A 27129-nucleotide genomic window follows, 5' to 3' on the forward strand; every position below is an offset into this window, starting at 1 on the left:
AATCATCCTTAAGTCCCTGAGATGAAGCTTGCTGTTGTAATTTTAAAAATAAGTCTTTTGTTAGTTGCTGGTACAGCAACATGATCCTTTTTTGTATAAGATCCATCTTGTATTTAATCACCGTTTTGACTTTTATTCTTATTTCTAATAATTTCTCTATCTCTTCTTTTTGTTTTTCTCTGTAGATAATCGTATAATTTATGAATAATGATTTTTTTCTTCCTTTATAATGCCTTTAAACTGTGTGGTTATCTTAGCACTCTAGCAGGGATCTCCAATACAATTGTGAATAGAAGTGGTACTATTATACATTCACATTTTGTGCCTCATTCATTTTTTATATTCATATATTTTTATTCCAAACTCACTATTCTTCACCTGTGTTTTCTTTCTTTAAGAAAATTATTGATTTATGTAGTCCTGAGGACCAAACCCAAGGCCTTGCGCTTGCTCACCAAGTGCTCTTCCACTAAGCTAATCCCTAACCCCTTTGCCTACTTTTTAGAAAACACAGTTTCATTGATAGAAAATTCCCACCCAGATAATGCCCCCACTTAAGTGTAGGATTCCTCGGTGTTTAGCATCCTCAGAACTGTGCACCACTACAACAATCAGATGCTCACCACACCAAAAAAGAAATTCCAGACTCGTCAGCAGTAATTTCTCATTCCCTTTGGCTACCCTACTCCTAAGCAACCACCAACTGGCTTTTTGACTTTAGGCATTTGTACATTCTGAACATCTCCTGTAAATGGAACTGTGCAATATGTGATCCTTTGTAAGTAGCAGCTTCTTTATGTCACTTAGAGTAGTGCTTTAAGGGTCATCTATGTTGTAGCATATGCCTAATCAAATTAATTAATTAACTTACTTATTTTTGTGAGAGGGTTTCACTGTGCAGTTCAGGCTGGCCTTCAACTCACTATGTAGCCCAGGCTGGCCTCAAACTCTTGGCCATTCTCATGCCTCAGCCTCCCAAGTACTGGAATTACAGGTATGCGCCACCATACCTGGCTACTTAAGGCTAATTTTAAAGGGGACACTTTCAATTTTTTTTTGTGTGTGTTAAAACTGTTTATTATAGTTTTTAGAATATATTTTAAAATACCCCATTTCAAATTATGGATGTTCTATTACTAGTTTTCTAAGAAGTTTTTTTTCATTCATAAATTGATAATCTTATCAAGTGCTTTCTTATCATCTAATCAGATAGTTTCACAATGTTTCCATTTTTATACTATTAATGTGATGAATGACACCATGGAATTTTCTACTGTCAAATTACCCTTGCATTCCCGGGATAAACTCAAGTGGTCATAAAGTAGAATCATTTTTGGTTTCTGAATGTTTTTGCATCTAGGTTCACAAAAAAGATTGGGCTGTAATTTTCTTTTCTTCTATCTTTATCTAGTTTGCATATTATGGTCACAGTGTCCTCATAAAAGGAGCTGGGGATTATTCTTTGTCAATTGTCTGAAAGGGTTTAAGCATTTGTGTGGTTGGAATAATCTGTTCCTTGGAAGTCTGGTAGAAGTCATCTGTAAAATGGTTTGGGCCTAGGATTTTCTTTGCAAAAATATGTAAAATTACTCCTTCGTTTTTGAGACAGGGTCTCACTGTATAGCCTAGGCTGGCCTTGAACTCACGGGGATCCTCCTGCCTTAGGCTCCCCAAGGGCTGGGATTACAAGTGTGCACCACCATGCTGGGAACTCCCTCAAATTAATAATTTATATTGTCATTCTTTTCTTCTGGAATTGTTTTTTTTTCTTTTATTTAGGAAAAAAATCTCTATTCAAATTTTAAAATTTATTACCATAAAGTTGTTCACAGTATTTCTACAATTTCTACTGTCTATAGCTATTATTTACATCTCCTTTTTCAGTTTTTGATTCTCAACATTATTTGTTTGTGGTTTTTGTTTCTTACCTATCTTTTTTTTTTTTTTTTTTGGTTTTTCTCCGGTACCAGGAACCGAACTCACGACCTTGCACTTGCCAGGCAGGCGCTTTGCCGCTGAGCTAAATCCCCAGCCCCTTCTTACCTATCTTGCTAGATCTAAGGATGTGTTTTAAAATAATCATCTTTTGGCTTTATTTGGTTTTCTCTTGAATATTTATTTCCCTGATTTGGACTCATTTTTGGTATCTTCTTTTCAAAAATTTCAGTGCTGGGGACTGAGCTCGGGCCTTTGTGCACGCTGAGCACATGTTCTCCCACTGAGTGGAGTCCTCAGCCCTGTGCTCTCTTTTTTGTGGGGTGGAGATGCGCTTTTACTTCATCTCTCAAGTTTTGATATGTAACATTTTACCATTCAGTTCTAAGAATTCAAAAAATTGTTCCACTGTGGTTTTTCTTCTTTGACCCAGGAGCTATTTAGAAATGTCCGGCTTTATGGCAATTTGAAACTGTTTTGTTTTTGACATTGAATTTAATGGCACAGTGGTCAGAAAATATAATCTATATGACATCAATTCTTGACTCACTGAGACTCTCTGGGGCCTTGCACATGACTCATTTTAGTGACTGTTCCACAAGTGCTTGAGAAGAATATGATTTTTTAAAAGTTATTAGGTGCAAGGTTCTATCGATATTCATCAACTCCACTTTAATTGTTTGTGACCAAATTATAGCTATATTACATTTTATCTTTTGAAATATTAACTCAGAAGGGCTGGGGATTTAGCTCAGCGGCAAAGCGTCTGCCTGGCAAGCGCAAGGTCGTGAGTTCGGTTCCCGGTACCGGAGAAAAACCAAAAAAAAAAAAAAAAAAAAATGAAATATTAACTCAGAGAATTTGAGTGAAATCTCCAACAATGATGTTGAACTTCTAAATTTCTGCATGTAGTACTATTAATTATTGCTTTATGTATGCTTTTAAAATTAATTTATCACGTTTATATTTGTTTTTATCTGCTGGTGAATTATGTCTGCATTGCTACACCATATCTCTACTTTTATGTATTCATTTATGTATTTATTGAGATAGAGTTTTGTTATGTTACCCAGATTGGCCTCGAACTCCTGGGCTGAATCAATTCTACTGCTATAGCCTCCCAAGTAGCTGGAACCACAGGCGCTGTAAAAATACTTGTCTATTTTGACCTGAAATTTACATAATTAACCAGCTTTAATTTAGTTACTATTTGCTTGACATTTTTTTCCCATCCTTTTACTCCCAGACCTTTTGTGACTCCATGTTTCAGATAATATTTCTTGTAAACCGCCACTATTTTTTTGTTCACTTTTATTTTTGGCAGTACTCAGGATCAAACCAAATGCCTTGTATACAGCAGGCAAGTGGTCTACCACTGAGCTATATCACAAGCTTTCAAAATGTGTTTATTTTGAGGCAGGATCTTGCTAAATTATTCAGGTTGGCCTGGAACTTTCAGTCCCCCTCCCTCAATCTCCTGAGTAGTGGGGATTACAGGCCTGAGCTGCCACTCCTGGCATAACTAGGTTTTATCCAATCTGACAATATTTGGGCATCCAGTGGTCTCAGCACTATTTTTGGAAAAAACAGTTCTTTTCCCTCTGAATTGTCTTGGCACCCTTGTCAAATACTGACTGTAAGTGAGGCACTGTGGGACACACCTGTACTCCCATTACTCTGGGAGGTTGAGGCAAGAGGACTGTAAGTTTGAGCCTAGCCTGGAAAATTAAGCAAATAAGACCCTGTCTCAGAATTTAAAAAAAAAAATTAAAAGGGATAGGAATGTTGCTAAATGTGAAGGTCCTGGGTTCAATCCTCAGGACTGCAAAAATAATAATAAAAAAAAGACAGTAAATGTGAGAGTTTATATCTGAATTCTGTATTGTATTCCATTGTTATAGGGAATATAACTCTATGCTAATCCTTCATCATCACGATCACTGTAGCTTTCTGGAAAGACTTGAAATCAGGAAATGTGAGACCTTGAACTTTGTTCATTCTTTTCAAATTGTTTTGGCTATTCTAGATCCCTTGACATTTTTATTCTTATACATTCTTGTGGCTGGGGCAAATCAGCTTGATTTTCTGCTTGTACATTGGTGGTGTATAGAAAATTATTAAATCCTGTACATTTATCTTATGTACAGTGACTTTATTGAACTCTTTTATTAGTTCTAAACATTTCTCAGCCCATTAGCTATGGTTCATCAGGTAGGCAATCACATGTATCATTTGCAAATAACGATAAGCCTGACTTCTCCTTCCAAAACTGGTGCCCCTGGTTATTCTCTTCTCTCGTTGTTTTCCCTTGACTTTCAGAATAGTGTTGAAATTATTCAGTCGTAATCACCTTTATTTCACTTCTCATTTTCTCAGGAACCACTTTGTTATTAAAGACCATATCTGTTCTTCATTCCAGGTCATCATTAAGTATCATATTGTGTGCTTGATTGAGATAGATACCATTTATCATGTCGACAAAGTCATCTTTATTCCTAGTCACTAAGAGTTCTCATCAGGGGGCATTCTTATCAGGGCAATTATACTGGATTTTTTTTTCTCCTGGGTCCTATTCATGTGATGAACAACATTAATAAACTTTTACACCGATTCTTCCTTTTATAAACTAATTGCCTCCCATCCAGTGGGAACAAATTAGCTTGCATTAACCGAAGTAACTCAGGTTTCACCGGCACATGCTCCCACCTATGTAATATAGAACAGATGTCAAAAACTCAAAGCCTGTAGGTCACGTCACTTTGGCATGCAAAGGATTTTAAAATACTGTTTTGAATTAGTTGCCATGTAAAAAAATTAGGAGATTTCAGATAAGAATTCTAATTTCTGGTTCCTCTTTAAAAATCGTACGATCTGGCCATGTGGGTCCTGCATTTCCACATGGCCACAGTGGGCTGAGGCTGGGCCCCAGGGGCCTCCTTTAGAGTTCTCCTCATTTACCTTATTAGCATCTTCTCCATACCCCATTGTCTCCATATCCTATTGTTTCCCAGATATCAGAGTTAAGGGTCAGTTGCCAGATTTTTGTATTTCTACAGTCATTTTTCTCATAATGGAATTAGGTGAAAGGGAAATATTTCATGTAATTATGTCTCTAGAAAATGTAAAAAAAAATAAAAGAGGCAGAGAGGCTATGTGCTTCAAGAGTAATGGGGCAAGTACACTGCTGGGTGGAAATGAAGAATATTCCTATAGGTTCAATGTAAAAAGTGTTTCTGTTGGTAGAATCAGATATAAGAGGCCAGCAGAAAAGAAATCATAAAAAGAACATGGAAAAGTTATACAGGGAAAGAAAATGTTATTGATGTGGGGGGAAAAGCCCTGACATTTTAACGAAGTTCCTTTCTCAAGGAGGTGCAGAATATAAACAATGCTGTTATGAAATGTCATATTATATTAAGGAAACCTCATCTCATTGACCTGCCCGGCCTTTGGAGATATTTGAGCTCCTGATCTCTGCTCCAGGGCCTCTAGATTCTTTCAAGGTCCCATCAGTTATTGCTAGGGGTCCCCAGGGGAGTATCACAGTGGTTAAGACTAGCATCAGTCTCCCTGCACACTCCAGGGTGCAAGGCATTGTGATTCCAAAGCACTACTTTTCCTCTATAAGGAGCTAGGTGTGTCTCCCCCTACCCTCTCATGTCTTTGTTTTGCTGCTATGCTTCAGCTCACAATGGCCTTAATGAAAACAGATTTTGTTTATCTCTGAAGCTCTTTTCCCATAAGGTTCAGATGCCAACTTGTGAGGCTGTATCAGTCAGCTTTGCTTTCACTGGCTACAACAGAGGTTCAGTTTGGCTTATGGTTTCAGGTGAGTCAGTACATGGTTGGCTGATTCCAAGGCAGAGCAAAGACACTTAGTTCATGGTGGCTAGAAGCAGAGCAGAATAACAGTACCAGAGTGGACCTCCATGACTTACCCAGACACAGTCACAGAAGTGTGCTCCACTAATCCCCTGGGCAGATCCAAAGGCCAATTTAGTTGATACTCCACCCTAATTGCCACATCCCAATCCTTGCCAACTTCATATACAAACACATCTCCTAGCCAGGCATAGTGGTGCATGCCTGTAATCCCAGCACTCAGGAGGCTGAGGCAAGAGGATCATTGTGAGTTTGAGACCAAACTGGGCTACAAAGTGAGCTCAAGGCTGACCGGAACTGCATAGTAAGACCCTGTCTCAAAAAGACAAAAATAAATAAATAAACAAATAAAGAAATAAAAAACACATCTCTTTAGGCCATACTTAATATCCAAATGAAGACAACAGCAAGTTCATAATTTTACCTAACATAATACAAGTGCACATAATCAGAAACACAATACATCCCCAAAATTTCAATAATTTTAACATTTTTCAAAAGTCCAAGTCCAAATCTCTTTTGAGACTCAAAAACTCTTACTGCGAACCTCTGCAAAAATCAGAAATAAGTTACATAGTCTCAAGGTCAGTGGTATAGGGTAAAGACTCCTATTCTGAAAGGGAGGAATAGGAAGATAGAAAAGACTTGAACTAAACTTAGCAGGACAAATTTTAAGTCCTAGAGCTCCATATCCAGTATTTCGAGTACATGATAATGAGAAGTAAGTCCCACAGAGCTTGGGCAGCCCCACCACTATGATTTCTGAGATGTCCTCCAGGCAGCTTTCTTCTCATTCCTATACAAAGTACAAGTACTTGGTTTCTTCTTAATGGCACTAATTTTTTCACCGGTCATGCTTCTTTTGGTCCCAACTTCACATGTGATCCCTTCTGGGCCAAAATTTAAATTTTTAAATTTTTTTGTTCTGATTTTTGTCCCCCAAGTCTCACCGTAAATCTGGGTAACAGCAGTCAGCAGTACTCATGCCACAATCTGAGTGTTGGGCTGTCTTGGTATTTCTTCTGCCAGATTAATTAATCTACCATCCTTAGTCTCAGTCTCCTACAAAATGTCAGGACATGAGCAAAATGTAGACAAATTTTCTGCCAGAGTAGAACACATATAGTCTTCAGTCCAGCTAACAATAGAGTCCTTGTTCCCAACTGAAACCTCCTGAGACTTGCCTTTACTGTCTACTTTTCTATCAGCATTCTGGTCTTTGGAGCTCAGACCAGAATCATCCATCAAGTTCTGTTTACAAGCATTCTAAAGCTTCTCCAGCCAGTATCTCCAAATTTTTCCAAACTTCTCCTACAAACTAGTTCTAAAGGCTTCAAACCAAATGATTAGGTACAGTCACAGTAATAACCCCCAATGTTTGTACCAATTTTCTGTATTAATAAACTTTCCTGTTGCTGAACACAATACCCAACATCTACAGTTTAAGGAGAAATTTTGTTTGTCTCATGATTTCAGGAGATTCAGTACATGATAAACTGGGTCCACAGTAGAAACATCATGGTGGAGTGGTGTGGTGGAGCAAAGATGCTTAGTTCATTGTATTAGGGAAGCAGAAGAGACAGTGCTAGAGAGAAAGGGGCAAGGAACCAGACATAGACCCCCTAAGACCATACCTCCATGACCCATCCAGATATATGTAAAAGTGTGCATATTCTTGGGGTGGAACTCAATTCCTGGGGCAGAATCCAAAAGCAACCAAGTTGGCACTACAATCTAATTGCCACAGAGGCTGATATGGAATAGAAGTCCCACCTATATCACTAGCAATACAAAAAGTCTAACTTGGGAGGAATGGGAAAGCACGTGGGCCCCACCTCCATCAGTTTCTCTCATGTGTTTGATCTAAATTTTCAAATGTCACCCTTCAAAGAGATCCTAAACCTCTCCTATGTTTCTCCTATTAAGAATATTCCAGCTGGGCATGGTGACACATACCTGTAATCTCAGTATTTGGGAGGCTGAGGCAGGAAGATCATTGTGAGTTCAAGGACAGCCTGGGCTGCTTAATGAGTTCAAGGTTAGCTTGGGCTAACCTTCAGGTAAGACCCCGAAGAAGATTCCACTACTGGTCTGCTCATCATATCGCACCCCAGCACTCACTAAAAAGCTGTTCCTCAGATTCCTTGACTTTCAAGTAAATCAAAGCACCCAGCAGGCATTTGTGGGCAACCAGTCCAGTTGTGACATCACATATGCCCACATGCCTTTAGGCTCTTCTAGGATGTTAGCATTCCTTGACCAAACCCTGCTTTGGCAAGGCACATTACTATTTTAAAGGCTGGACACAACTTGTACCTATTTTGTTTCAGAGTTTATATCTGTATTATAGAGAACTGATTTGTGATTTTAATATATGGTTAAGAAAAAATGGGAAGTTCTTCAGAAGTCTCTAAGATTTCTACCTTTTAACTTTTGATTTTTAAAAAAGTTTATATTTTGAAATAATTTTGGATTTACAAAAAACACTGCAAGCGTAGAATCTCCATAAATCTTTTGCCCAGCTTCCCCAAATACTAGCATCATATATACTATAGTATGATTATAGAAATTAGGAAATCAGCATGGATACAATATTATTAAATTATCTACAGGCTTTATTCAAATTTTATCAGTGGTCCCACTAAATGTCCTTCCTCTGGTCCAGGGCTCAATACATAATCTCCCATTACATTTAAGTGCTGTATGATAATCTGTGACACGTTTTCAATCTTTATGTATCCTATCCTTGACATGGTTGAACTTTTATAAATGACCCTCAGTTTGGGATAGTCTGATTTTTCTCACAATCAGATCAAGATAAGGCATTTTCAGCAAGAATACTATAGAAATGACACATCTTTCTTAGTGCGTCAAATCACAAAACATGATTTTACTTTGTCCCCTTATGCCTGTATTAACTTCGTTTAGTGTGTGTCTGTCTGGTTTCTCCAGCATAAAGTTCCCATCCTCCTCTTCCTATCAAATATTTTATGGGGAGATACTTGACTAAGCAAATATCTCACATGTTCTAGTCTGTTCAGGTTGCTATAATAAAACCATTAACTTGGTATCAAAACCAACATTTGTCTGTCACAATTCTGGAGGCTGGAAGTTGAAGATTAAAATAATGGCAGATTTGGTGCTTGTTCCGTTTAAATATCCTCATGTGATGAGACATATAGATCCCTTAGACCTCTCCCACAAGAGCCCTAATTCCAACCATGGTCAAATCACATCTCCAAACACATCATCTCCTAATACTATCACTTTTGGGTATTAAGTTTCAACATATGAATTTGAGGGGAGGGGACACAAACATTTAGACCATAGCACATTTACCATTATACTTTGGTCCATTACATTTAGGATCCACTGACAATTCTTTTTCTTCTTCTTCTTTTGGTTTTTTGAGAGGGTCTCGTTCTGTAGCCCAGGCTGACCTCAAACTCACAGCAGTTCTGCCTCAGCCTCCTGAGTGCTGGGATAACAGGTATGCACCACCACACCTGGCTAATTCTTTTATTTTTATTTTTTGGTTTTTTTTTTTTTTGAGATAAGGTCTTGCTATATAGCCTGGCTAGCCTTGAACACACTATGTAGCCCAGGTTGGCCTCGAACTCACAGCAATCCTCCTACCTCAGCCTCCTGCAGGGGAGGAGGATTACAGGCATGTGCCACTATGCCTGACTTACTGACAATTCTTACCTGCAAAAATTAGTACTGTGATGTCTGCCAAACAGTGACTGTTTAAGTGCATCATTCTTTCTATACTATCAGTGGAATTGTGTGGAAAGGATTATCCCTTCTCTCTATTTACTCATGCATTTTTAACTTATTTGTTCATGCATTTTTGTCAGTATTTATGTCAATGGTACTTATTTTATTCTATAAACCATATCCTAACCATTTACTCTAATCCATAGCCATCATTATCTAGTGTGTTACTCAGTATGTCCTGTATCTCATCACTGCGAGCCCCTTCAAGTTGGTTCCTGTGTGCTGACAAGCCTCATTTTTTGAGCTTTTGTTGCTTTCTGCTACCACAAGGTGCTCTAGATTAATCTTGTTCTTTTCTTGTCCTGGATCTTCCATTAACCATTTCTCCTTTTGTTGGTGAATGACATTTAGAAACTAAGATCTTGGAGCTAGGTGTGCCCATTGTTGGTGGAACGTCATTACTTCTAGTCTCTCTTAGCAGACAGAGCTATGAAAAAAATGCACAACTGTTTCTAGGTGTTTTAATATCTATGCATCTATCTGTGTGTGTGTGTGTGTGTGTGTGTGTGTGTGTGTGTGTGTGTGACTCATGAATGAACCCAGGACTTTCACACTGAGTTACATCCCTAGCCCTTTCTAATTTTTATTTTGACACAGGGTCTTGCTAGTCTGGGCTTGAAATTGAACTTGTGATCCTCTGGCAAAGCCGGACAGAGTGCTGGGATTACAGGCATGCACTACTGTGCCTGGTTGTCTCTCTCTCTTAAAAACCATGAATACATGCTGATATCTCTGACTCTAGTGTAACACTATGGTTCATTCTAGCTTTCTGTCTTCCCTTGTTTGTAACTTTTTTCTTTCTTTTTCTTTTTTTTTTGGTTTTTTGAGACAGGGTCTCATTATGTAGCCCAAATTGGCCTTGAACTCACTATGTAGCCCAGGCTGGCCTTGAACTCATTCAATCCTCCTGCCTCAGCCTCCTGAGTGCTGGGATTACAGGCGTGTGCCACCATGTCTGACATTCTGTAACTTCTTTCACCAACACCAAGAAACCTGGATCTCATTATTTATAATATATTTTACTTATTTGTCCCATCTTGGTAAATATTGAAAAGAATAACTAATGCATTCACCCATGAAAAACAGATTTACTACTTAGACAGGAGACCCCCTAAACAGCAACACCAGCACAATGTGCTATTGTCTTTTGTGTTTTGCTCTGCAGTATGTAGTCAAAAGATGTTTCTCTGAATTACGTGAGTTAGTTCTTTTTGTCTCCATTTCCCTCAGTGTGGTTATATCATTCATTTCCAATAGTAGGTTACATTCCACTTTAGGCCCCCACCATTTTAATTGGTTATTTATTTTTAGGGGGAGATGGAAATATGTGAAACATTTTCTTAATTCTAAAAGTCAGAACAAAACCAAAAAGAACCTTTGAAAAACTATAAATTCTCCCATCTTGTGTTTCTCAATTCCTATTCCCTCTTTCATTCCATGCTATTCCCACCTACCCAATGTAAGTAAATAATTTCATTAATTTCTGGGCTATCTTTCCTGCCTTTCAGTTTGTACAAATGAGCAGATGCATGCACATTTTCTTATATCCCATTTCTCTTTATGTGAAAGGTAGCACGCTTTATGCTTTATTGTAGTATTTTTTAAAAGCATAGTATAATTCAGTCCTTTAAATTTTGATAGATGTTAGGACATGGATCCTTCCAAGAGAGAAGGTCTTTGATAATTTCTAAAACTTCAGATACATCTTTTCTTAGGTCAACTTTTTGATCATTTGTATCATACTAGGAAAGTTAAGATTTTAGGTAGAAGATGCAAGTCTTTCTTCAGTTCAGAGCAAGTTTCTTCTACCACATATTTTTCCCCTCATTGTGGAATTCTTATTATAGGTGTATTAGATCTCTGTACTGTAGCCTTCACAACTCATCTTTGCTCTAGTAGTTTTCATCTTTTCTCGGAATTCTAGGATAAATTATCAGGTTTCTGTTCTAATTCATACATTCAGCTTTCTCTGTTAATTAACTCCTATGTGCTTTAAATTTAGCAAACAAAAAATGCTTCCTAAGCTCAGCTTGTACTTTCTTAATAATTCAGCCTTCTATACCTATATGAGAAATATCATTGAAAACACAAATGAACAAAAGGTTTAATTTTTCCCTTTTGGTGAAAATTTAGTTTAAAAGATACTCATTTTCTTTGACTGTGTATCCTTTTTGAAAGTCCGAATCTTTCTGCTTTTGTAGCTTTAGTTTTTCTGTTTGCCCATCTTTACCAGAAGGAATCTGAATTGACCCAAGAATAGCCATCGAGGTGATTCTGCTGACCATCACGAATAACCAGTAAGAAACCAGTCCAGTAAATATGTGGGGAGAGGCCACCTAAGCAGGACCATTGCAGTGAGGAAGGGCAGGGGGTAAGCAAGTACAATGTGGACTTCCTTTTCCCACATTTTATGTATTAGATATAACGTACAAAGTGCAGAATATGTGACTTTTAAGTAAACATCTGTTATCCTTTGGGGGGGTTCTGTCCCTTGAGGGTTCCAGTGTTGTAAACTTGTTCTCCTGTGTGAGAATATGAGCAGGCAGTAGGACCTTTAAGAGGCGGGGCTACTGAGAAGTAAGATGTCTTTGGGCTTCGATTTGGAGCTCCAGCGGGAAGTCTGGGCTATAGGTTTGAGAGGGATCAGTGTGAACGGAATGGATGAAATTGCCTGGGAAAAAGAGAAGCAGCTTCACATAAAACCTACATCAGAGACAATGAAGGGAGTAAGACCAGAAAAAGTAAACAGAAATGGTGGTTAGAGGTGAAGGAAATTCAGAAGCCAAAGGGGGAATTTTGAAGGAAAGATAACATCAAGCACCCTAGCGAGGTAAAAAAACAAGAACACTGGATTTGTCATTTGGGGTTTTCTTGGTGACCTTCTTTCAGAGCATTGAGGAATAAATGTAAGATGAGGAAGTACAGGCAAAGCAGGCTCCTCTTTGAAAACATTAGGCCATGAAAAGAAGGAGAGCCATTGCACATAGACATATTTTAAATGAAGCAACAGAAGACCAAGGCATGGTGTACTCGTTTGTAATCCCAGCATTCTGGGAGGCTGAGGCAGAAAGTTCAAGTTCAGCCTGCTTAACAATTTAGAGAGATCTGTCTCAAAATAATAAATGGAAAAAGGGCTAGGGTGTAGTTCAGTGTGAAGGCCCAGGGATCAATCTCCAGTACTGGGAAAAAACCAAAAACATAAAGTGGTTGCAACTAGGTGCCTTGTGAGTGACAGAGACACCCTTTAGGAAGGAAGGACTTTGGGAAGGAAGGTGCTTTGGGAAGGACTTTGTGCAGTTTCTGCACAGCTGTCATCCTACGTTCCACCCAGTAGATGGATGCTGGTGCTCTTGAGAGTTGGCTGGTGGTCAGCGCTGTGGGGACAGGGAGACACAGGCAGAGCTCAGTGTTGGATGAAGAATAACATACAAGCTCAACATCTGGGTGCCAGCTGCTGGTGGAAAAGAGCGTCCATGTCTGGCGGACGAAGGACGGGACAGAGTTGGCTTTGCCAGATGCTCAGCTCCCCACAGTGAGCAGCTAATTCTCTTTCCGCTCTCTTCCATCTTCACTTTTTAGAACAGCAACCATAAGGAAGAAGGAATGGCTTCCTGTAATTTCTCCAGCCATTTCTTTATCCTTCAAAATACTCTCCTGATCTAACATCTCAAGCGGCCAAGATGCTGTGTCCCTCGCACTACTCAACTGCCGATTTTAGAGCAGTTCTACACTTTCCTTTCTGCGCTGGCCACCTCCAGGCTGCTTACCATCTCTTTCAACAAAGGCCACCACTTTTTTTTTGCAGTGGGTAAAGTAGAACCTGGGAAGAGAGAAACCAGAGGCCTTGTCCACTCCTCAAGTTGTGCGGTGTTCCGAGTGCCCTTCCAGTCGCCTCCGACGGCTGACAGTTCCTCACCTGTAGCACGGTATGAGGGGTGGGGCTGGTGGGTGAAGGAGTGGGAGGTGATGGGCACTGAGCCCCTTCCATCTCTAACTACAGGCAGGAACCAGCCCTCTGTGCTCACCCAAGGGCACTTTCTGTTTCTGTCCATTTGAGGAAGTTGCTCTTTCTTGGTATTTAAGGACTCAGGGAAAGAAAAGTCACTGGTGTTGGCATCTCTCAAAGCCTCAGGTAGGTCTGCGGTTTTTCACCAACAACGTATGACCTTGTGGCGGGTTTTGGATGCCTGTAACAGATATTGTGACAGAGCCCCATTCAATAGTGGAAATGGAGATTTCAGCCTGGCGCTTTCTCAACCCTAGGGTTGCTTGTTCATTTCAAGGTCTGCCTCAGCATTAGCAGAGCCTTTTTATCCTCACTTTGTAAATGAGGAAACTGAGGCGCTGGGAAGCGCCGTGTCTTCTGGGATTCCCTGACGGAGTCATTGCAACTTCGGTGTAACAGTGCCTGCCGTGTTGTCCGTGGACGGAAAGAGGGCGACAAGAAGAGGCTGCTGACCTCGGAGGCAGTAGCTGCCCCACTCCCTATCCCCCAGGAGAGCGGGTCCCAGATGAAGTGACAGCCGGCCTGGCGCTGTGGGTCTGAGCCGGGACATCAGCACAGAGGCTGGAGGGGTAGTGCTTTAAGTTTGGATTGGCTGGAAATTTCCAGGGAGGTTCCTGTAGGGCGGGGTCAACTTGCCCGTTCTCCCAGCGGGGGGGCAGGCATTATAAGGGTTAAGAGCACCCAAAGAAAATAGAAGTAGGAGGAGGAAGTGGGGTGCTGGGTAGCAGTGAGAGAAGGAAGCAGCTCGTCGCAGCTTCCTCTTTCTCCTTCTTCCCCGAAGCCCCCACTCCCCATCCTCCCCCCACTCCGCCCACCCCTCCTGCGCGGCCCAAATTGCGCTTCCGCACCCCTGGCCGAACCTCCCCTTACTTCTAGAGGGTAGATCTGCTCTGCGCCGGCGTCCCTCGGCTACCAACAAGCGCGGGCAGGGCCTGTCCCTCCCGGGCAGGCGGGCTCCGGGCGGGGCTTGCTCCTCAGATGCCCCGCAGGTTCCGGACCGTGACACAGAGAAGGCGGGGACCAGGCTGGCACCTGGCTGACACGGCCCGGCCAGCAGGTGGCGCAGGAGGCCGGCGAGCTGTTGGCCCCGCCCCGGCCCCGCCCCGGCCCCGCCCCCAGGGCGCCCGCCTTGCAGAAATTCGGCAGATGCTGGGACTTGCTACGGGCTCCAGCCGCGGCGCGGTGGTCCCTGTCATCGCCCGAGTTGCGAGGAGTCTCGGCTGGAGAGGGCCGCGGCGCCCGGCGGGAACTGCAGGTGTGTGGCTGCGCGGCGGGGTGGGCGCCGAAGGAGAGCACGCGTGGGAGCGCAAGGCGGAGCCAGAGCGGGTTGCTGACCGCCGCGGAGAGGCGTGTGCCGAGAGCCACGGCTGCGCTCCTGTCCGCGGTGAGGTCCACCGCGCGGGCCCCGGGGCTGAGGGCCACGTTGCGGATAGTCCTGGAGACGGAAGGGGCATCCGGGGACCGTTCATTATAAGCTAGGTAGCTAGGCTGGGCGCCTCTCCGGCCTCCGTCACAGGCGCTCGGGGTCCTGAGGTCAAGGAGCTTGCCTTCTCCGCCTGAGAACTCGGGGTGGCCGCTGGCGTCAAGGCCCCTTTGCCATCAGGACCTGGGCGTTGTGGAGTTGCCGCCCAGGCGCCCCCCTGTCCAGTGTCAGGCGGCCCTTGCGAGTGAGCGTGGATCCCCCCAGACAGCGAGGTTCTAAGAAGCGCACGCTCTGCGCTGTCAGAGGATCCGTGTTTACACTCGGAGTGTCCCCGCGTGACTGCGTGCGTGCCCGCGTGTGTGCGCGTGCGCGGCGCCCTGGCCCGTTCCAGGCAGGGGTAAATACACGCGCAGCGCGGGACAGCAGGACGAAGGAGATAGTTCGGAGGGAAAAAGAAGGCAAGATGAAAGCAGCAGGATGTGGTGTAAAGTGAGTTAAGGCTCCGGCAGAGAAGAGGGGTGGGTTCAGGCAAAGCGAGGGCTAAAAGTAGGCCACGTCTGGTGCGAAGGACTTCCCTGTCTTCCCATTCGTGCTTCCCCTCTTCCTGCACGCAGGGCCATCTGTTAAGTCCCCGGTTCCCAGAGCTCAGGTGATCACCCCGGGTATCTGCTAAAACGCAGGATGCCCCAGGCCCAGCCCTGCAGCACAGCTCTCCAGGGTGAGGTCTAGAATCTATATTTTTCAAAAAATTGAATAAGCCCCTGAAGTTATGGTACTGGAGCCGGAGAACTATGTGATAAGAAGAGACCTGAATTCCAACCTGACCCAGGTGTGTGGCCTTCAGCATCTTACTACCCCGTGCTGGCTTCAGCCTCCTTGTCTATAAAATGGGCCCTAATACTGACCTACAGGGCCGTGTGGAAAATTAAAGGAGACAGATGTGCTGAGCATAGTTGTACCTGGAAGCAGCTCCAAGGAGGTTTGTAGAACAAGGGTGGGCATCGAGTGTTTCCTTGCTGCTTTCCGGTGGACGCAGCAGTGTGTGTCTAGGAGAAGGCCACGTTAGATGGTCAGGCTCTTTCTGTTTCAGGATAACCTCCCCGGTCTTTTGAAGCAGAACTAGCCAGGACTGTGGGGGCAGAAATGGGGAGGGAGGTGCTGTGGGTCTGTGCTTTGGACTCTGTGGGCTCCCAGCTCTGCAGCTTAGGTAATGGATGATTCATGATCTCCCTTCCCTAAGCTTCACTGGAAGCAGACCACCTTTGCCTCCCACCTTTGCCTCATGAACTTGGTCTTGAACTTTCCTCTCCTATGCACTGCTTTTAGTTTCTTTCAAGAACAGAAGAGGGATGGGGCTGGGGATTTAGCTCAGCGGTACAGCACCTGCCTGGCAAGCGCAAGGTCGTGAGTTTGATTCCCGGTACTGTAAGAAAAACAAACAAACAAACAAGAATAAAAGGCGAGAGGGAGCTAACTGATGTTTCAGCTTTGGGCACAGCTGGGAGGGACAGAGGAAAGACTCCACCTGGCTTCTGCCCAAAGGGAAGATGACATACTTCTACCGGAAATATGGATTGCATATGAATATGTTTCATCAGTTTGAGGATTGCACGTTTTCCCATTTTAGTGATGCTGAAATCGAGGTGGATCTTACCAGCTGTGACATCTTACAGTTATAATTGTCAGCAATAGTTCTTTAGTGACACACAAAATAATGGTACATCTTACAATCAATGGCATCTTAGATTATGTTGAATAGGTACACAGGCACACACAAAATTATGTTTTTCTTGTATTTTGCCCACATTTTTTCCAGTAGCTCATCCTTCTAAGCACCAAAAATTTCAGTGTATCCCATTTTAAAGGAAACCTTTGTAAGAGGTATATAGCACGTTGGATCTGATGTAGTAGGTTTTCTTGTTATTTTTGTTGGTTTGTCTTGGCAGTACTGGGGATTGAACCCAGGGCCTTCACACTAAGCCCTATCTTCAGACCTTTATTTATTTATTTATTTTAAATTTTTATTTATTTATTTTTTTTTGGTACTGGGAATCAAAATCAGGACCTTGCGCTTGCCAGACAAGCACTGGTGCCACTGAGCTATATCCCTGGCTCTTATTTTTTATTTTGAGATAGCAAATAGCTAAGTTGCCTAGGCTGGTCTTGAACTCATGATCTTCCTGCCTCAGCTTCCCAGAGTGCTAGGATTACAGGTGTGTGCCTCTGTTCCTGGCTCTGATTTAATAGTTTCTTGAAATTTGTCTCAAATGGTTCTAATCTGTCATTCTCTTTTGTACACTGGGTCTGCTCAGGACACATTTTCTGCTCTTTCTCTTTGATCTTCCTTGTGCTCTTTCTTCCTTCGGCTCTGTTGTCTGGAACTATGCTAAGTACTTCATGTCCTTTTGTCTTTACAGCCGCACTCTGAGATGGCTACAGCTACTGCTGCATTTTACAGACCAAGAAACTGAGGGTCAACGCCATTCAACCAGAAGGTACCAGAGCTGGGTTCACTCTGGCTTCTGCTCTTGACCAGAGGTGAGCAATTGGGAGTGGCAGCTGATAAGTGGGCATCAAGTGCATGCCCTGCCCTTCTGGGGCATGCACTGTGGTTGTGCATGGGTGCTTTCTCTTATCTCTTTGTTTTCTCCTAGACTGGCTGCTAGGTTCTGGATAATTGAGTTTACCCATTGAGTGACTTCTAGATAATCAAGACATAGCTGTGGCAAGGTACAAGAGGAGAGGCAGGGGCTGATAATGGGGAAAAGTAGATGATTTTTGTGGCACAGAGCAGATAAAAGGTCCTTCATGAGTCTACTAAATTTATAGTTGGTGCCAGACTCTGGGCTTTAGAGTTTGGCCTCCGTGAACCTCTAGCCTGTGGTCTTACTCCTGCTATCATGGTGATGTAAGATAGCAAATCTGAATTAGTTGCTTTTGAGCCGAAAACCCTGCAGAGTTCCCCTTACCAATTGATGAAGAAAAATACCCATTATCATGGCCATCAAGGCCTCCTGCCACCCAGTCCAGGTCCACCTCTCAAACAGACTTCTCTGCATTTGCATGTGCTATTCCTTCTCTCTAGATTTCCCTTCTTTTTCACTACCTGCCTGGTGAACTGCAGACACCTCCTTTGACATTGAGCTCAAACTTCTGAAGTCTTCCCCAGTGGCCCTTCTTTCCCCGTAGCACTAAGCATCCCTCTTTCTATGATCTATGATCTACGTGGCACTGACCGCCCTGGGCTGAGGGAACTGACTGGTGCCTTGGCACAGCTATTGGCTGCTCACTGGAGCCTCTTGCTAGTGTGAATCTCCCCAGGAGCTCACGGGCGAGGAGCCCGTCCGTGCACACACACAGTGGAAGCTGCCTGGATACAGAAGGGGTGCGGGTGGGGTCACTGGGGAGTGGTGTGTGTGCTTTTCGTTTCCAGAGCCTTCTTGCTGCTGTTGTTGACCTAGGCAAATGAGCTTGTTGGTTTCCTTGAGGGGGCAGGGCTAGGGCATGAGGGCTCAGTGTGGCTTCCAGCTTCTGCTTTGAGTGAAGTCAGGGGGCTCTGCTTTGGCCCTACATCTTGACACCTAGCAATGTTCCTGTGCCTCTGTAGTATGGCTTTTCCTGTCTGTGCCATGGAAGTGCACTCAGGTCCTCCACAGCTCCTGCCTGGCCCCTCATGTTCGGCTTCTGTGCTCAGCACTTTTGTACGGCACTTCCTCCGCTTGCGGGCTTGGACTGTCATCTCCAAGGACACTGAGCAAGACGGACTTCGTTCCTGCTCTCATGGGAATGACTGTCTAGTGGTCAAGCCACATAAATCGCTGAATTACAATCTTGAGAAAAATAGCGTGATACTGTGAGATGATGTAAAGCAAGCCCGATGCAGTGGGGTTTAAGGAGAACCTTCCTGAAGAAATTATATTGGAGTTGATACTTAAGAGATATGAAATGAAAGAAAATAATGGTGATGATACTAATAATACCTCATACTGAGAAGACACTTGCTTGAGGCTCTTTGGGTGTGTGATCTCATGTGTTCTTTTCGGCAGTTCTGGGGGGTCAGTACATGGGGTTCCTCTCCTAAGAGACTTAAATCACACAGCTGCTGGCAGTCACCCAATTCTATGCCTGGTGGGGGCTGGTGCCTCATTCCAACATTCCTCCTTCACCTCATATTGTGGACATGAAGGTGACAACTTCCTCACGGGGGCGGTTCCCTTTTCCTTTTTGCTAATCATCACCAGAGAGCATGCTCCACCCAGACTCCTCTGCCTTTGTGTCTCCTGTTAGAGGCCAAGGGAGGAGACTGGGAATGTGGCACTGCGAACTGGGAGAAAGAGAAGAAAAGAGGGGATCAGGAAGAGCACTTGCCTAGCATATGGATGAGGCTCTGGGCTTCACTCCCAGCATGGCAGAAAATAAAATAAAATAAAATAAGGTTGCATGTGATTTTTAAAAAATAGCTAAGGGAGCCCATCCTCTGACAACCCCCCACCCACTGACTGCACCTTCATTCTGTCCCTCTTGGAAGCCACTATTCTTGTAGGGCTCAGAAACCCAACTCTTGATTTCCTGTGTCATCCAAGAAGTCATGTGTCTCGCTGTCACATCCTTTCTCTCCATCCAGAGCTGTGCTTCTAGGGTGATGTAGTCTGCACAGACATACTGCTTGGTGTTCAGTCTGAGTGTTTGTTCCTGCCTGGGTTGGTGTTGTGGGTTCTTGTCAGGCAAATCTTCACACAACCACTTTCACCCAGGCTGGCTGAGGTGGCCAACCTCCTCATGGTTTGTTTTTGCATTTGTTAGATTACATCTGTACTTACAGATCTTCTAGAAGAGTCTCCAACTCTCTCTAGATACCAGGCCCCTTTGAAAAGCTGGTGGAAGTGATAGATCAATAAGCATATGTGTACCTGCAAACACACACATGCACATTGGTGGTCTCTCTCTCTCTTTTAAAATTTTTCATAAAATTCCAAAGTCTGCAAATCCCTGAAGTCTACCAAGGAACTGGGCTTAGTAAGCTGTGTTCTAGAAAACATGATTTTCTGTATGCTGATTGCTTTGGATAACCCTCAGCACCGCTCACCAGGAGAGGAAGCTATTGTCAGAAGCAAACTTGGGGTGGTGATGGATAATGAAAACTGTCAAGACACCTTCTGTGACTCACTGGTGAGAATTTAAGGTGGTGTGGTGGGGCACTGAGCACCCTGATTACACCATATGCATGTTTTCTGGATTTCTCATCAAGTTTTGAATTCAACCCATTTCTCAGATGATTAATGAGTATTACTTTTGCTAGTGGGATCCTGACAGAAAGCCATTCTACTCTGTCCCCCAACTATGGAACCAGACATATGCTGGAACTGAGAAAATGTGTTTGTGGCCATTTGCATGAATAGAAACAAGCTAGGATGCAGAGAAGTGGCCCCTGCTGTTTCTTTGTCCACACATGTGGACAACTTCCCATGTTCCCAGGGACTGGCGTGAGCTTGGGGCTTTGTTTCTTTGATGTGGTCATGATTCATTAAAAGTAAAGTGCTGTGTCTGAAGGAAATTTTCTTCAATTCCTCATTTCTAAGAATTTTAAAAGCATGAATGGATTTTTTTTTTTGCCTTTTTGAGACAGGGTCTCACTACATTTCAGGCTGGCCTTGCACTCACCTTGTAGCCCAGGCTGGCCTTGAACTCTCAGTGATCCTCTGCTTCAGCCTCCCAAGTGCTGGGATTACAGGCATGCACCACCATGCCCGGCCCTCATGAATGGATTTTTTTTTTTTTTTTTGATACCAGGAATCGAACTCAGGACCTTGCGCTTGCCAGGCAGGCACTTGTACTGCTGAGCTATATTCCCGGCCCTCTTGAATGGATTTTTAAGTCAAACACTTTTGTAAAGGTCTACTAGGAAAATTTTTACCTTGAAATAGATTTTATGTGGCACATCATAACATTTACTCCTTCATACTGAGCCCTCCTTGCATTTCAGGAATGAAATTAATTTGGTCAAGGTGGTTTTTTTTCTTTTTTTTTTTTTTAATTTGCTCCTCTAGGGCTGGCTTGGTTGGCTCTGATCATCTTTATGACCTTTTTGTGTGTCCTCGTGTGTTAGCCAGTCTTCCTTCACTATAATAAATGTTGAGGTAACTAATTTGTAAAACAGAAAAGTTTAGCCTGGCTCACAGTGTTGGAGGTTTCAGTCCATTGTCAGTTGGCCGTTACTTGTGGTTTGTGGCAAGACAGCACATCATGGCATAAATGTACATGGAGCAAAATTGCTCGTCTCATGCCTAGGTGACAGTAAAAGTAAGGATCTCTTACTATGCCCTGTGAGCACTTCCCCCCAGTGACCTAAAGACCTCCCACCAGACTCCACTTTAAACATTCCACTGCCTCCTAAAGCACCAAGCAGAGGATCAAACCTTTAACACATGGGTCTCTGGGGGACATTTATGAGCCAAACTGTGTGAACTTGGTAGTGTGCCCTCTGTCTTCCTTATCTGTGCTGTGGTGATCAGGTTTTGATATGCTGGCTTTGCAAAGTGATTTGAATGCAGTTCATCTTGTGCACCCTGGACCAGAGTACAGGGCGGGGAACTCTTTCTTGACAGTTGAGAGAATGGCTCTGAGGTTTAGCTCTTCTGCTGCTGGATTCTTGGCTTCCCGCTCCTTAAGCTTCTCTTCTCTCATCCTCTGTCCTCCCAGGTACACATGTATAGACCTCAGCGCTCCCAAGCTGACACCCGAGGGTCACTTTGATTCTTGGCTTTCAAGAGTCAGCCATGAGTTCTGTGAGTCCACACTGTGCATGCCTTTGAGGGTGTGGGAAGGCTCATTTCCATGCGGAGCTGGGCGGGTGCGCTGACACACACCTCAATCTCAACCTTGCCTTTGAGGGGATGCTGATCAGTCAACCACCATGTACCCAGAAAATGGTAGCAAAGGAGGAGAGGACACAACTTGAAATGATTAGAGCCCTAGAGATATTTTCTCTGAGGAGACAAGGGAGAGGTAATGTCTATTTTCAGATATTTGAGAGCAGCATCCTTTGGAATAGGTGAAAATCATCCAGAATGGAAAGGGGATCAGTGAAGGAAAATTGCAAGGAAATAAGTTTCAGCTCACTTCTAAGGTGGAAGACCTTAGAGAAACTTGGAGAGACTGTGTTATGGTGGTGAGTTCCACACTGGGGAAAGTATTCAAAGAGAAGACACACCGGGAGCTGTGAGGATGACAACTGAGCTGGCTCTAGTTCTCCTGCTCATAGCAGCTTTTACACTAGTGGTGTAAAAGTTGATTATTCTGAAAACATTTTAAATTTAAGAAGTTCAATGGCCTAGAGTAAGCAAATGCCAAAGCTGGCCAGTTCTTTAAAAAGCTCACAGTCCTGCTTCACAACATGTCCATCCACAGCAGGAGTACCTGGACTGTTAGAAAACCATAACCACTTATGGTCGGGGAGTGGGGAGCCCCATTGGACACGGCGATTCTTACCCATACACTAAACTGGGAATGTTAGTTGTTCTTGGGGTCTCTTGCTGTTGGCTCTGGTGAAATAAATGAGTTGAGCCCTACTTCAGAGTGGCCTTCCTCTGTGGGTGTCCTGTGTACTCTCAGGATCAAAGTACCCAACCTCCAAGTGGAGCTGAGAATGAATGGCCTCTTATCCATGGGGCATTTCATAGCCTTTTGCATTTTGCATTCACTTCTGTACTGACATCTTAGAGGTTTCATTTTGAGAAAACTAGAAGTTCAGAGCTCTCCTTGACTTACTGATGTGCTTGAGAGGACTTTGGGGATGATGGTGTGATGTTTGAGTTGCAGGAGGGACTAGGTAATATGAACTCTGATGCTTCCCTAATTTCCTCCTCACCTCTGATCCTGTCTGCTATTCTGACCCAAGAACTTCCAAAGTTGCTCTTGTGAGTAGCCTTGTAGGAGGTGCTCCAATGGCTGAGCAGAGAGGGGACCTATCCTTCCCTTCTGTGCCCCCTAATGGAAGGGCTCCAGTGACTCTGAATTCCTCTTTAGACCATAAGGGAGACAATCCCTCCCTTCAGCACACAATCTTCTAGTGGATGGCTTCTCCTAAGGTCACTGGTAGCTTTGTACTGGCAAACCCCATTGGCCTCTTCCCAACCTGCATCTTTCTTAGAAGATTTTATAGCATTTAGTGCCCAAGACTCTCATCTGGAGTTTTTCCTTTTCCCACTCACTCCTCCAGCCTTTCCTCTGCCAGTTCTTCTTCTTGAAGAGCATATGCCCCCCACCCCATACACATTTCCCTCCCTCCCCTGAACCCTTGTCTTCACTGGGACTCCATTTCAGTGTAAATGTATGCCTGGAGCCTGACTGTATCCACAAGGCAAGCTTTCTCTGTGGACTTCCCCATTTTTGTCACGGCTGCACCCAGACTCCTGACCAAAAGCTTGGCGTCATCTCCAAGTCTGCCCTGCGTGTGTCTTCCCTGTTTTCCCCTCACCGGACCAGTTGCAATACAGCTCTCCATCACCATGGTTCCTGGGCCTCTCACTTCCCCATTGCTCTCTGCCATCCAACTCAGCTTTCTTCACTGCACACCTCTGGACAGGCCCTTTGGTCCACAGGCTCTTCCTTGGTCTCCTGGGAGATTCTTGTGAAAACTCCTTCATCACCATGTTCAGATGACATCCTCCTGCACAAAGAAAGTCCAGAGTCCTTGTTCTTCTGCTCGGGGCTACTGTGTTCTTCACAGCTCCTCATTTTCTCCTCCAGTTGAGTGCCTGACTCAGTTCTCCCAAGGCCTCCCAATTTCTTTTCACCTCTCATGGTGAAGAAACCTCCCCAAGCATTTTGGTCAGTGGCCACCTCCCAGTGCCTACGGGGGGCCAGCACCTGGTGGTGTCCTGCTGGTATGTGTTGAATGAATGCCTGGCTTTCTGCAGACATCTAAGGGGGCATCAGACATGGCCTTCAAGTAACAGCACAAGACAAAAATACCCTTCTCTGGGCTGCTTCAGACTTCAAGAACACTGCAGTCCTCCATGTTGAGACCCCTCTCTTTGGGGACCCTCTTACCACTCTCCAGTTTAGTCAGCTGAAAGACTAAATTAGTGGTTTAAAACTACCTTACGCTTTAAGACTAAATTAAGTAGTTCTCTAAGTCTGAGAGTAGGGGAAGCCCAGGGAACCTCCCCTGCCCGCCCCCAAGGCACGCCCAGTCTGCAGAGGACGGGGAAGTGTCTGTTTGTGACACCGTGTTTACAAGACCAAGGGGCTTCCTGTCCTGCCTGCCTGGCAGGCTGTGGGGCAATCAGGAGCCATATTTTCATGGGGAGTTGGACAAAGAAATGATTGGGGGGATTTCTGGAGATTCTTTAAACATTCCCAGAGAGGTCGAAGAGGTCAAGGGAGATGTAGAATACAGATATTTAAATTGAGAGCAAATAAAGTATTACTGATAATTATGATTCATTTGCATGTCTTCATTTGCATGTTGCAAAAATGCAAAGTATTTTTTATAGCGATGGCCCTTTACGTAGTCTAATGCGGAGCCCTGTATAATAAAATGGACTTCCTTCTCTCTCTCTTGCAAGAAGGAGCCAGAGTTTGGAGCAAGCAAGGACAAGGTTCTTTTTTTTTCTTTTAGTTTTTGAAGGGGAGTTATGCTTTTAAGGGGAAAGAGGACTTTCAAGGGAAGGAGCAAGCAGTGAAAAGGACCCTCGATTTTGATTGGGAGTTTACCCCACCCTCCATGCCCACCTGACACAGGGGCCAGGAAGGCAGCTACTGGCCTCCCTGCTTCCTGTAAGAGCTACAGCTGCCTAGGGGCACTCCCCCCTCAGCCTGGAATCATTGTTGTGTCACCTACAGAAACACAAGCTTGTGTCCAGAGCTTCTTGTGTCTGGGTTCTGATGCAAACATCTGAAAAGGTGTTGGAAGGTGCTTCAGGATTGCTTGGTTCTGGGGACAGGGATATTCACTTTGCTCCCCCTTTAGCAAGTGAGTGGTCCAGGAAAGGATGATCAAAAGATGGAGCCCACCACATTGCTGGCTGCTGAAGGTCCAAGCTTGGTTTCTGGGGTGCATTTTTTCTCTATTGGATTCAGAGAAAGGATGCAGATTATGAGCTTCCCAGCCACAGGGCCAAGGTGCAAAGCCTCTGTAACAACCACATATTGGTCTGCAGGTCGTCATGTGAAAATGTTGGTTTGTGTGCTATAAAAGGCAAAGGAACAGAAAATAGTGGTACCGGTGTGGCCTGTTAAGAACTCAATAATAAAAATGTCCTACTTGAGAAAGCAAAGGTTGCGGGCATGGTGGCGCATGCCTGTAATCCCAGCACTCGGGAGGCTGAGGCAGGAGGATCATTGTGAGTTCGAGACCAGCCTGGGCTACAAAAGTGAGCTCAAGGCCGGCCTGAACTACATAGTGAGATCCTGTCTCAAAAAGACAAAAAAAAAAAAGCAAGCAAGCAAGCAAAGGTTGGCCTGAGGTAGGGTAGAGGATGGAGATGAGAGGGGAGTTGACAAGACTAGCCTTCTGTAGGTGTCAAAAAAACTAGAAAACTAGATTGCTAGTTTTTTGTCTGTTTGAGTCAGAATCTCATTATGTATCCTCCTGCTTCAGCCTCCCGAGTGCTGAGATTACCGGTGTGGGCCACCACACTCATTGTAGGAAAACACATTTCTGAACCTGTGAGGCTGAGGAACTCAGGCCAAGCCATGTGAGATATTTGGGGCTTAGGTCACCAGATTGTTTTAGAAGGTACCTGAGTCAGAAGAACAAGATGGTGGGACCTGTAGAATGGACAGAAGCAAGCCCTCGATACTGGACCATGGCCAGATGCACAGATCAGCAAGGAGGTACCAGCTTCCCACTCCTCTTATTTTGCCACCCTTTATCCAAGCACCAGGCTAGCATGGCCCAGCCTTGGCCTCTGAGGCAGATGTGGCTGGTGGGAGATGCCCTTTTGTAGGCCAAAGCTTGGCTCTGCTAGTTTCCCATCAAGGCCCCTCTCTAGGGAACGTGAAGGGTTTGGGTTAGAGCCATGGTCACCATGTGACAATGGCTGCAAGTCCACCTGGAGCCCAGAGTTCAGGCACCTCAGAGAACTCCCTCATCCTCCTCTCACCTACCAGCATCTTCAAAGATGTGAGATTACTTCTCATTGGCTCTTTTACCCACCCAAGACCTGCTCAATAGAGGAGGAGGCAATACTATTTTTATATTTTATGACACCATTTGGTCTCGCTTAAGAAGGAAATACTTGGTAATGTCCAGAATTTATTCTCATGATTCTATGTTTTTGACCAGTAGCTGATGATCTCTGATTTGTTTACTAACAAAGTACCTTGAATTGCTTTACTACTAACTAGCTACCTAACCCAGTGTTCCAAAGGATGTATAGCCTTTCTTTAATCCTTGCTGCTGCTCTCTCTAGAGTAGGACATGTAACGGTGGGCAACCCATACAGGAAGTTTCTACTGTTTCTCTGAAGGATGACTTCAGTTTTTATGAGGTGTCCTCTACCAAGAAATTTCAGGTGCATTATGTGGTCTCTACTTAAGGTCAGACCATAAAACACACTCTCCAAATTAGGGGGAAATCCACCAGTTGAATCTAAATGGCATAGTAACAAACAAAACATAATTTCACTTATAAGATAATCAGCATTGGCTGACATATTAATATATTGGTTTGTCTTCTCTATTAGACCCAAAACATTACAGGCTTAAACAAGATGATTTATTTTTCTCTCATAGAACAATCTCAGCATAAGAGACCAGGCTTTGTGTGGCAGCCTCACAGGTCAGGGACCAAGGTTTCTTCTATTTTGTTGCTCTGCCTTCTTTAACATGTAGCTTTCACCTCGTGGTCCATGATGCCTGCTCTAGTTATTGCCATCATATCCGCACTGCAGCTAGAAAGGGGAAGGCATGCCCCTTGCTTGTAAAAGCATGAGTTGATAATTACACTCGTCAATGTCTACTCATATTCCTATGGCTGCTCTGAGGTTGCCAGAGAGTCTAGGAAATGTAATTTACAATTCTAAGAAGCTATAGTACTATAGAAGAAAGAAAAGTGGCTATGAAGGACAGCAGGAGTCTCCCCGACATTTGAACTCTTTGG

General features: G+C 43.9%; 1 protein-coding gene across 4 annotated transcripts in view; it reads left to right on the forward strand.

Annotated features, from left to right (window-relative positions):
- The first annotated feature begins 14749 nt into the window (after positions 1 to 14749).
- Positions 14750 to 27129, forward strand: part of Pik3r5 (phosphoinositide-3-kinase, regulatory subunit 5) — a 66176-nt gene continuing 53796 nt past the window's right edge. Inside the window, exons 1-2 of one of the 4 annotated variants that reach the window (XM_013522208.1) lie at positions 14750 to 14855; positions 17441 to 17561. The gene's annotated coding sequence lies outside the window, so the exon portion shown is untranslated. Of the gene's footprint in view, positions 14856 to 15417; positions 15513 to 17440; positions 17562 to 21787; positions 21809 to 27129 lie in introns of those variants that run through there. The other 3 variants (XM_005399388.2, XM_013522206.1, XM_013522207.1) reach the window with 3 other exon arrangements.

The sequence above is a fragment of the Chinchilla lanigera genome, unplaced genomic scaffold (genome assembly GCF_000276665.1).
Source record: "Chinchilla lanigera isolate Chin_1 unplaced genomic scaffold, ChiLan1.0 scaffold00066, whole genome shotgun sequence".
NCBI lineage: Eukaryota > Metazoa > Chordata > Mammalia > Rodentia > Chinchillidae > Chinchilla > Chinchilla lanigera.